This window comes from Neodiprion pinetum, chromosome 6 (genome assembly GCF_021155775.2).
Source record: "Neodiprion pinetum isolate iyNeoPine1 chromosome 6, iyNeoPine1.2, whole genome shotgun sequence".
NCBI classification, from domain to species: Eukaryota; Metazoa; Arthropoda; class Insecta; order Hymenoptera; family Diprionidae; genus Neodiprion; species Neodiprion pinetum.
In genome coordinates, this window is record NC_060237.1 from 9,511,916 (window position 1) to 9,524,182 (window position 12,267).

A 12,267-nucleotide genomic window follows, 5' to 3' on the forward strand; every position below is an offset into this window, starting at 1 on the left:
TTAGTCGTATGCTTGTGTTCTTGACAATTATTCACAGAGACCAAATGACATGGACTGTGAAGGGTGATTAATACGCGCCCTCCGGTTGCTCCAAAAACTTATTCTATTTTTGTGACGTCGAAAATGTCGGAGTCAAAGTTCACCGCTTATCGGAATGAACCCGGTTTGGAGATGAGGAACCTAGTTTGGTTTTTCTCCGAGTAAGTTAAGAATATCCGAATAGCAGTTGGTTGACACGTGTTTTACCATTTTTATCTTCTCCTAGGCAGACGGTGAGACAGTGTGATGAATGAGATTTGTTTACGAGCCGCGATATTTGGAGTAAAACTAAGGCTAGGATATTTTTACGTCCCGTGAAGGGTGAAAAATAACGAGATTACCGTGTTTTTAAGAAACAAACATAATCCTAACTCTCTTACTAGTACGTATTTGCACGATACGGTGGCGCACTGATTCTGTGTAAAGTTTATTCATGAATTAGGTTCTATTTTTACCTCAATTTCCGGTGAATCGGACGTACAATACATACATTGTGTCAGTAGAATTGGAATCGGCAGAGCTTCTTCCGTTACATTGAAAGTAAACCTCACCCAATTAGTAGTTAACGAATTTGTCGAAATCGATACAAACTCTTTGAATGAGAATGAAGTTAGTAACGATGCATGTTTAGGAAAAATCGTTACTTCGCACATTTAGGATTGCTTCAATTTTCGTAAACCATGATAAACAATACATACTCATATATTTGGAAAAGTCAACTTTTCGAATAAAAGTCGTATTCGGTATAATTTATCGGTGTTCGTCTTCATGTTATCGTCAAGTCGGCCATAAGAGGCAATATTTGTACCCAGTTCCCGTAAATGATGGGTTTAAAATCGAGTTAGCTTCGTTGAAATATATTAGTTGCGTTGTACTCAACGATCAGTAACATTACTCAGAATGCCGGATGTCTGGAAAATTTACGACCCTACTTTTCTTGATTTCGCTAACTTGATTAAAACGTCCAATCTGACGGTCGCGACGTCTATCGATGACGAATGTGAAAAATGAAATAGGAATTACAATATAGATATGTAACCTCGTTTCGTTTTGACTTTCGTTTCAGCGTCAGAGAAAAAGAACGAACGCCGACATTTCAGAAACAATTTTAAAAGGTCTTGGGTAATTTGGATTCGATTATACTGTAGCAAAAAATATCCGAGGTTGAATTTGAAAGTGTAATTCTAATCTCGATTCAACAAATTGTCAAGGCAGACGACAAAAATCAATTTGACATTTTGGTATGGTTATTTGTCCAGCAACTTTATGGAAACGAGGAACATTTCGCAAAAATTATCACTCTTTTATCGCCAATCCCGAACTTTGCAGCGTTTTATAAATCTCCGTAGACGCCCCGAGGCGTATCAGAATAGCAATATGATATACGTGTAACATCCTGCAAGGTATAATACGCATGTACCTAGAATATTGTCTCGTATATATACATAAAGCGTCAGCTGATTGCAAGTCAAATGGATCGAATAGCGAGGCTATTAATATAACTCGATGGAAAGAGCATAGCCTATAATGGGTCAGGAGAAGGTTTCCATGGTAACCCGGTGTGCATCGATTCCGTACTCGCCTTGGCTCTCAACCCTGACCTTGCAACAGCAGCTGGATTATTCGCGGGTTGAATTTACCGGGTCTCGCACACTATTGTCCCTGCAGAAATTTTGTGCAAGGTCCGAATTTACCGCAGACCCTCATCCGACTGGAGGCGTCGCTTTTTTCGCCGTTTAAGCGCAGATCTGGTACCTACTTATCAAGTTACCGTACCAGTTTGTGAAAACTGTCAACCTGACCTTTCTCAACAATTTCAACGTATATTAGAGACCTATATAGGCCGAATTCACACTGCGGACACGTATCGTAATTATTAGAGTGGTCCTTGTTTTGGAATTTTTAGAAATTGATCGTGAATAGATAAATTGGAATTTTCTTAACCGATACGTTGCACGCCGGCGTCAAAATGACCCCGCTGCATGTCCATCTTAAATACCACATAAAAAACATAAAAAATAATATGACTTGACCCAAGATAATTATAGTGAAATATCGTAAAAATCGTTAATTCATTCTTTTTCCAAAAGTTCAACTTCACTCACTCAAATGAATACCTTTTTTTTATCGCGCAGTATCTACAAATTTTTTCTTCTTAAATATCCGTGTCTTGAGAGTTATTCAGTCAATTTTCAGTTCAAAATATCGACAATTCTGTGAGTTATGATTTTTTTTAGTAGAATGATAAATTTTCCCGTAGTTTGTTGTTTTATGAATGTTTTTTTTTAGATATTCAAAATATCATTTTGCTAAATTGAAATCGGTGAACTAGCTATCGACTTGAAATTACAACGTATTACAATGATATTTATTTTGTACACTTGCATGTACAGTTTCACACATCGTTTTCGGGGTTTCACTTTTCCGCAGACAGTCTGTCGACGGGCAATTAGAAAGTAATAAATTCGTACATGATTCATTGAAATAACATGAATAATAGATGAATAGAGAAAAAAAAAGAACAAGATATTTTATTACAGCCACCTTCGCATGCATTCTTTCTCATTATAAGTGGAAGTGTAATTAAGTAAACTGCGGAAGCGGAAAGAGTTTGTACTGCAGTAAATTAGAATTTGTAATGAAAAAACTTATTATTATACAGAATAAAAAAAAGAAGTTGATAGTTTTTCATAAAATTTCAAGAACGGTTTCTCCTCGTGTAAAATAAAAGAGGAACGCAATGTACTCCGCAAGTAATTTAAACGTCTATTTACCGAGAGATTTTTTTAATTATTCTCTGTAGTTACTAAAAAATGAGGGTAAAACGGACAAGATCGTTATTATAATAATGTTTAAAAGTTGTTGTAATTTTAGGGTGATTATAGTTCTCAATACTAGACATTTTCCGGTTATTAAGACACTAAACTGTTTGTTTAGTTTACTGGTTATTTCAGTAACACAACTCTATAATATAGTTGCATAAAAATCAAATTACCGCAATAGTTACAAGACAATGTAATTCGGCGTGACCTCATCCATAAAGTATAATAACACGTGTTGGATTATTTTCTACTTACAACAACATCGTGATCCATTTTCATTTTGCGCCTAGAACGACATATCTTGACTATGGTAAAAAATAACAACAGTTGATCAGAACTAAATTTTTCCTTAATGTTTCTTCGCGTGTGAGGTTTCTAATTTGTGTAACATTTCGATACAGTTAACGGAAGATAACAAGATCTACGATATCTCAATGAAGAAAAGATAGAGGCAATTATTCAAATACCGATACAGTAGTAATAAAGTATATTCTGGTTTGCTTATACTTTTTTCAGCGCGGTGTGTAACACGGGAAAGGATCAGGCCCCGGATTGATGAACGACGCTTTACAAAGTAACGAACACGCCGCGAGCCAATCACACCGAGGTGTTTAATTACGACAGCCGACCTACGGGGCACAAGAAAAATAAAGCAAAGCGAATGAAAATATGAATGAAATTAAGAGACCAGAGATGAAGGAAGAAAAAATTATTATATATTTATACATGAAACGACGATAAAACGAAAGGTTAAAGTGAGAAGAACGAGAAAAAAAAAGAACACAATTAGTTGTGAATAAATTATCTGGTTTGCAGCGCTCGCACTGGAATAACCAAATGTTTAATTAATTCTTGCTGAATTTCGCCAGCACGCTATATCCTATCATGTTATATGACCATTTTTATACGGCAATGACCTAATGTCGGAATATACAACATAACGTTATTTGCTCATTATAAATGGGAGTGTAATTAAATAAATCTTGTTCTTGGACCGAATGATGAGTATTAGAAAGAAATCTCTTAATTTAAAATTTCTGCACAGCAAGTCAGTATTTTTTAAATGTTGGCATTTGATGATTCCTAAATTTTTTCTTCTTCTTCTTCTTTTTGTCATAATTCTCGTTTACCGGTGGAAATAAATTAGAGGTCACAAGTAGATGAAGATAAGCTTTACATTATGCATGCTTTCGACAAAGTATCGTGACGGAAAAAAATACAACCGATTCATTTCATACTTCCGGATGCTTTTCAGTATTTTTCATAGAAATTATTTTTGAGTATGTATATATGTGTAATACAAGAAACACTAAAGACATGAGTGTTATATTTTGGGGCGCTGTAGGGTTAGTTTCTGGTTAAACGGGTCTTTCATTAATTGTAAGTAAGAAAACAAGTTGATATTTGTGGCCTTCTTTCAGACTGAAATACACGTTTCATCCTCTTCATCCTTTACACGATGAAATCTCCCATAAGTATATATTTATTCGTTGATCAGAGAGATTTTTGTTGACCAAATATTTGAATGTAGTACGTATATATACTTTTTATCGCAGCACCTAAATTGACATTGAACTTGATTCTGCGATAATGTCAACTCCATGGCCAAGCTGATTGTTACATAGTGAATCGATTAGTTTGTAGAATTTTTTCGCTAAAGCTGAAACTGATTGTTAAATTGATAAAAATTAGTCAAAGTGTATTACCTTACTGATCGATCGACATTTTAAATTCGGTTCGTGTACTCGTGTCCCGAAAATCTGTAATCAGAAAGATGAAAAATACGGTTAATTTCACTTTTCCAAATAGGTATATGCAACACGCATGCTTATATATGTATCGTATACGTACGCAACTATTCTATTTCATTTACTAGCTAGCGTGCGGGGTTTAATTAGGTGTTCAATTACGGGACAAACGCTGTAAATGACCCCGGCATGAAAACACAAGGTCTGGTCGTTTGTCAGGCCCGAAAACTCGTCAGCCAGGAGAAACACTTCTCCAAGCTTTCCGTCAATTCTCTTATTTTCCTTTCTACATTTTCCACACATTTCCTTTTCCTTTTTCTCATTTCTTTTCTTCATATTTTTTTTTTTTTTTACTGTTCGTTCTTTCCTTTTTCTAACCGAGGGTGACGAATGTAACGTGTATTTTTGGGCTCGTGCGCCCAAACGTTTCCTGTCGAGTACGCGAGGCAAGTTAAAATATATAAATAGGCAAGGCGCGGTGTCTCTAACTCTCGTGTGTATCCATAAAGACGCGGCCTCCTCGTCCCTCGCCTCGATCCTAAATATCGAACACCGACGAGGATTGACAGTGGGGAAATTATCAATTCATACGTCTTGTCGTGAAAAATTCGCGCGAGGTTTATAAACGTGAACATGGATTCCTGCGAATAAGAAAGATAAAAATTCTAGGTGAAAACGTGTGAATTATCGACGTTGGTTAACGCAGGGTGTCCACAAATATTTGGAAAAAATATTAATTCTATATTCGATTCAAATTCAATTCGAATTGAGGAAAAATATAATCTACAAAATATTCAGTTTAAGCCAATTTGTGTTCTCGATGAAAAAAAGTAAAAAGATATTTTCAGTATTTTCCATAACCAAATTAAAAATTCCTTGACAATTCCAGGTATTCCAGGTCTTCCAGATGTTTGGCCACCTTTTAATGGCTCAAACGTGTCTCTGAATTTCTTTTTTTCCAAACCAACAGTCTACCTAGCGAATTTTTCAGTCAAAATTCACCGTGCAAAGGGGAGTCGATAATTTCTACTGATATACAATTTATTCAATCGTTACCATGCGATTCCTCGATTGATTCTACACTAAATATACATTCAAGATTTTTAATAAAAAATGATGTAAAATAAGAATATAGAGAAAATAAAAAATTATTTATACACGTGCAGCGACGATTATTGATCGAAGTTTTTAATTTTTTTTTTTTTTTTCTAACAAAATGGTGATACCGCTTATGAAGATACGGAAAAAAGATAGACACAAATCGTTCCATAATGTGGAACTAGCCTAAAAATATTCTAAGTAAAAACTAGAAGTTGTGAGAATGTTCCAGGAATTTTGAGACCGTGTAAACACTCTTTCGATTAACCAAAAAAAAAAAATTGAAAACGCTGAAAGAAAATGGAAAAAGATCGGCCCATCGTGGGCCTGGTTTTGAAATATTTAAAATAGAGCATATAATTTCTAAGAATTTTTAGAGAACCTAAGATTAAAAAATCAAAACACATCCTTATCGAAATCGCTTCAAATATTTATAAATAATTGAGCAGTTGAATAAGAAAATCTGAAAAAATTCAGAGTAGTGCTTCAGATTTGGGAGACAATTGCATAAACATTTTTAAACAAACTCAGAAATGGCGAGGGTCAGACGTTCGTCGGGTTCGCATGGAATTCTCCATACATATATGGGCTATTCCGCGTCAACCGGATCAGTCATCTCTCAGATATTTTTTTAATTTGGCATGTGGATTGTGTGGGACGAGTTAGATTTTTGTGCCAAAGCGCGAATCTCATAATGCAAAATTCGATTTTTTATTAACAATAACAAATTAGACTCCCATTTTTTTCAAAAATTCATAACTTCGGCAAAAAATTAGATACAATATATTTTTTTTTTTCAAATTACGCGGAAAGCTCCATAGAATTTAAAAAAAAATACGAAATGGTAAAAACAAGTTGTTATCAATTGTTTATTTAACAATTAATTTTTCAAAGATTTTCAAAACAGTGACTGACACGATCAAAAAATTTTTTTAAAATTCTGACATGTTCCTTGAACTGTACTACAACCTGTGAATTAATTCCAGAGGGGTGTTTTTCTTCGTTTTCGAGTAAAAAATCATTAAAGGTGTCGATGCGCATGAAATTGCGGCCCGCCGAGTCTCTACGTAATGGCGGGCGGCCGGTTGCCGTCCACCGCTACACCGCGGTGGCGTCGCAGCGTTATTTTAGAGTCATTTTCACGATGTAGGACATGATTGAAGAATCTGAAAAAAATACTGTACCTTCACAAGGCCTGCTCAAAGCGATAAGTGAAGTTTCAAGAATGTGTTTTTATTTTAAAATAAGTAGCAAGTTATGTAATTATTATCATTTATGTGCACTCTCATGGTGTGTAACCGTTATTTTGAATCTCTGTAATAAAAAAACGGTGAAAAACACATTCCTGAAACTTCACTTATCGCTTTGAGCAGGCCTTGTGAAGGTACAGTATTTTTTTCAGATTCTTCAATCATGTCCTACATCGTGAAAATGACTCTAAAATAACGCTGCGACGCCACCGCGGTGTAGCGGTGGACGGCAACCGGCCGCCCGCCATTACGTAGAGACTCGGCGGGCCGCAATTTCATGCGCATCGACACCTTTAATGATTTTTTACTCGAAAACGAAGAAAAACACCCCTCTGGAATTAATTCACAGGTTGTAGTACAGTTCAAGGAACATGTCAGAATTTTAAAAAAATTTTTTGATCGTGTCAGTCACTGTTTTGAAAATCTTTGAAAAATTAATTGTTAAATAAACAATTGATAACAACTTGTTTTTACCATTTCGTATTTTTTTTTAAATTCTATGGAGCTTTCCGCGTAATTTGAAAAAAAAAAATATATTGTATCTAATTTTTTGCCGAAGTTATGAATTTTTGAAAAAAATGGGAGTCTAATTTGTTATTGTTAATAAAAAATCGAATTTTGCATTATGAGATTCGCGCTTTGGCACAAAAATCTAACTCGTCCCACACAATCCACATGCCAAATTAAAAAAATATCTGAGAGATGACTGATCCGGTTGACGCGGAATAGCCCATATACATGTACTACGCTATTAAACACCGTACAGCGCTGCAAAACTCGCGGAACAAAGTGCGTAATAAGTGGGATTTCATTTTTCTACTGCAGGCGTTGGCACATGCAACATACATACTTATATATACATGTATTATATATATAAGTCGTACATCTGTTGTGCATACGGGATCCACTCTCATCAACTATACAACTCATATACATATATAGTAGCTATATATGTACATATATATACATACTTGCATTATCGTACATATATCGGTACGTATAATACGTACGCACATAAGCTGCACTTGTGCTGTGCACCCGTGTTATATTGCACTTTTGTTAGCACGTTAGGAGGCAGCACCAGTGCACACTTTCAACGAATAAAGGAACTCCTCCGCTCGCGGAGTAGAATTTTCAACGAGGTTTGTAATTGCGCAAGGATTAACTGCATCCGTGAATGAAACGTGACAAAACGACCGAGTCTGCGATAATAAGTTTGAGAAAAATTTAGCCCTGCAGTTATACGCTGTGATCGAGACAAATTTTTATTCTTTTCCGTTTAGGAATATTCATTGGTCGCACTGAGAAAATATTACTGACTATTGAATAGCGAATTTCAAGTGAGAAAGTTGCAACGAATGAGTATATTCGATATAGACGGTGAGGCAAATCAAGAAACACCATCTTTTTATCTTAGATTCATCGACAGTTATTTCAATTTACGTGGACAAATATTTCATTGTTGAAATAAAGGTGGAGGAATTTTATTTTTAATTACAACACCTGTAACGTGTCAGTCATTTTCGCGGTAGTAGTAATTATTTAATGTAATATACCTATAGCGTTTGAAATTTTTCATAATTAGTATTGTATTTCTTTTGTATGTAATTAGTCGGACTTCTTGAATAGTCACTGTACCGATATTTTTACTTTTATTTCCACTATTCGAAATTGCATAAGCTACAGACTTGAAGTTTTAGGCGTCACGGATATAGAATTAAATAGTTAGTGCAACTGATATTTGTCTTCCGTATTATAGCAACGAATACATCTACATGTACCTTAAATATTATCAATTGCATTCGTTTTTTTAGGTTATACACTTAGAGAAATTTCGTTTTATTATAATCGTTAAGAAATTAGTCAAGCAGATATCGCAACAATGAAGTTCGAATAGGTTGCAATCCAGTTTACTATATACTTCCAGTTAACCAAGTTCAAGTTAAATAATTTCATTTTTGCACCAACATCAAGACACGGACTAAAGATTTTTTGGTCTTACGTATACAAAAGCCATTTCCATTTTATATTCAAAATCATATTCTTTGGTTATGGTAAAAAAAATGAAAATCGTTAACCACACTACGTTACGACTTGTACTGCAACTACAATTTTTCTCCTTGCACGTAGGAATTTTGCGATTGTTTACTAGCAATGAGCAACGGGCAATAATCACCAACGCACCAAATTTATATGAATTATGTATACAGACTCAATTATTGTTACCTCACATCATATTTAACTATTATTATTGATATTATTGATGTTATTATTATTATTATCATTATCACAGGAGAAGGCGCGACGAACGAAATTTCCAATGTATGACAAGCGATAACGGCAGAATTTTCTGGCTATATCTACCTTGGCTCTCTATTTTCCAACGGCGTTCTCCATGACTCATCGGGGCTAAACAATTATTGACAATATAGTTCGATATCGCCCGCAATATCCCGGAGTGCGGAGATACCAGAACTTCTCGATAAAAACAACATGGGTGTGCGAATGAATATGTGTATATATGTACATCTATAATAACGGTTCATTCTTGAAATGCTTAAAATTTTTTTAAAAATTCGTCAACTCGAACGATTTTTTTTTTGTTGAAATCAAGTGTCTTTAAATTTACTTTTCGAAAACTCGATGCATAAAAATATGAAAAGCTTTTTTGCTAAGCTTTTTTTTTGTTTTAGAGATATCGAGAGTAAATTTTTTTTTTTCTTAAAACTCGAGTGTATCAATCGATTTTTTCGTTCAAAGTTCTCAAAAATACTACATACCATCTATTCCTGAAATTTCAAACCCGCGGACTGATCCTGCGGAAAGGATTCTTTCTATATTTCTCAACGATCGTTCAATTCAAATTCATCAAAACACCCCGAGGCGACATGATAATCGATTCTAGGCTCGCATTCCTAGGTATTATACGTATAATTCTGTAGACTTTGCAGTAAACAATTTACGCAGAGATTTGCAGAACTGTTCCGTCGGTTTGCAATATCTACGTGGGCGTGCATAGTTAGATACACAACTCTTATCTCGTTACTTCGATCTTATAACCTATTATAACTTACGAACCTTAACGCGGCCTGCATAGTACTCCAGGTATATTACACATGTAGTCGTGTTGAGCTAAACTCCTTCCGCGAATATAAATAACAGGTTTGATTTTTTGTTTCATCTCATTTTTTTTTTTTTTTTCTTTTGTTATTATAATTTATAACAAGAAAATAAGAGGTATACATGTAAGGTGAATGGGGAAGCCGTACAGTCTATTCTCAGGTTTTACCTTACAGACGTTACACAAGATTTCTATTTTTGTTTTATCATGCAATTTTATATTTTCTCTCAAGGTGGGAAAATTCTTCTCATTCAAACGATGTACCCACCTAACAGACTCGTTCATAGACGGTTTCTCTTTTAGACTTATTTGTTTCTTTTCTTCGTCTTTTCCTCAAGGGAAAACGAACTAGAACTTATGTAAATGAATAAAAAAAAGTCCCTCAACCTGGAATAGCCGATAGTTTAACGGTAATATCGCGTTAGGTAAATCAATGCCGCATATATATATATATAGTGATATATATATATATATATCACTAGAGAGGGCGGCAAGTGTCAAAGGTTTTCAGAGACCTCCGAGACGGTTTGCTATCTTACGGAATGCAATTTGAGAGGTTATATGGGCGTCGGGTACATATATACATACATACCCATGTATAATACGTGTTTAGTGCAACGCGAAGCCGAACATATTTAAAATAAACCATAGCTAGGAAACATCTTCGAGAGAATTTGACCGAAGAACAGATTTTTTCTTATACCTGCGGTCAGAGTGCTTGCAGCTTGTAAAGTTTCCCGCATTGTGCAGCGACTCAGCTGATCTCGATGATTTTGTACTAGTTGAGATTATGTATATATGTTTTTATATTACATTAATCGTGGGGTACAAATTACACAATTTATACCGATACAGTTGTTTATGAAATCCAAATGAGTAAAGACTCGCATTTTCTTTCTAGACTAATTTTTCCTTCGTTTAGTTGAGATGGTTTCGAAAAAATTTAACTAAATACATAAATGGATATTACTTTTTTTTTTTTTGCTCAACTATGTTAAATACAGTTGGGGACAATATCAACTACCGTTTTACAAGTTCGAAAGTTATACTTCACTTGTACTGATTATTTGTTTCAGTGAATAGTGTGTGAAGAAGAACGAAGTTAGAAATTTGTTTGTAACAATAATGCGTAATTTATTACACTTAAACTGTGTTTGGATGAGCAGCTTTGCAAGTGTTGAATCTTCATAGATACAATTATAATCAGCTATGCAAGCCGCTATATCAAAACAGCGCGTGTCTGGGAAAAGTCTACCTATAATATAGAATTTAATTTGCGTTATAATTTAATCATGTTTGTAATACGGGTATAAGAACGTAATGTTTTAGATTATATATGTATAAACGGTATATACACGGTAGTAAAAATACCGTACAAGGAAGTATTAAATTAAACGTTTCTTGGGACGGAAGAACAAGAAGAAGAAGAAGAAGAAGAAGAAGATGGAGTAGAAAAAACAAAGTAAACGAAGAACCAGGTATACATATGAACGTGTTGAAATAATAGACCGGTGAGATACCGTTACTATAAAGTTGCTGGCTAAGAAAAAAAAAAAAAGAAAAAAAAACTTGATTCATTGTATTGAAACGGTTAAAAAATCTCAGGCTGCGTAGATTTACACAAAGCACGTTGCAAGTACTTGATATAATATATAGAAACGTGAGCCTCATTGCAAGTATAAATATGTATATGCTGCTGCTGCACACATGACGAATGTATCTATGGATGTGTCGGGTCAGAGATCGTGATTATTTTCCTCGAATGTAATACGTATATATATGAGAAGTAGTAGATACATCAACTAGGATGCGATTCATGCGTCTCGAGGCGTCGCGACGTCCGAGTTGCTGCCGGTTACCGGACACGTCACGACACGTTCATTCATCCATTCATTCATTGTCCGGAGATGAGGATGAAATAGTGCAAGCACCGAAGTTGCGGCTAAAGCTAACAAATTAGACACGGCTCTGCGGGCTCTTTTAAAACCCTGCATGAATAAGGGTGAAAGCCAATTTGACTTCGCGAAACCCCGTATCATATACATATTCACAGTGGGACACGGGCTTACCTTAAGATCAAGCAATTCCTTCCGGTGTACACAAATTGATATATAATCAAGCACGTCTGCGGGAAAAGGATTATTTGGTAAATTCCGTTCGTACGTATACGGGGATCCATTATCGAAGGT

General features: G+C 35.0%; 1 protein-coding gene across 1 annotated transcript in view; it reads right to left on the minus strand.

Annotated features, from left to right (window-relative positions):
* Positions 1-12,267, minus strand: part of LOC124222035 (serine-rich adhesin for platelets-like) — an 88,260-nt gene that overhangs the window by 52,713 nt on the left and 23,280 nt on the right. Inside the window, exon 2 of the mRNA XM_046632606.2 lies at positions 4,568-4,621. The gene's annotated coding sequence lies outside the window, so the exon portion shown is untranslated. The remainder of the gene's footprint in view (positions 1-4,567; positions 4,622-12,267) is intronic.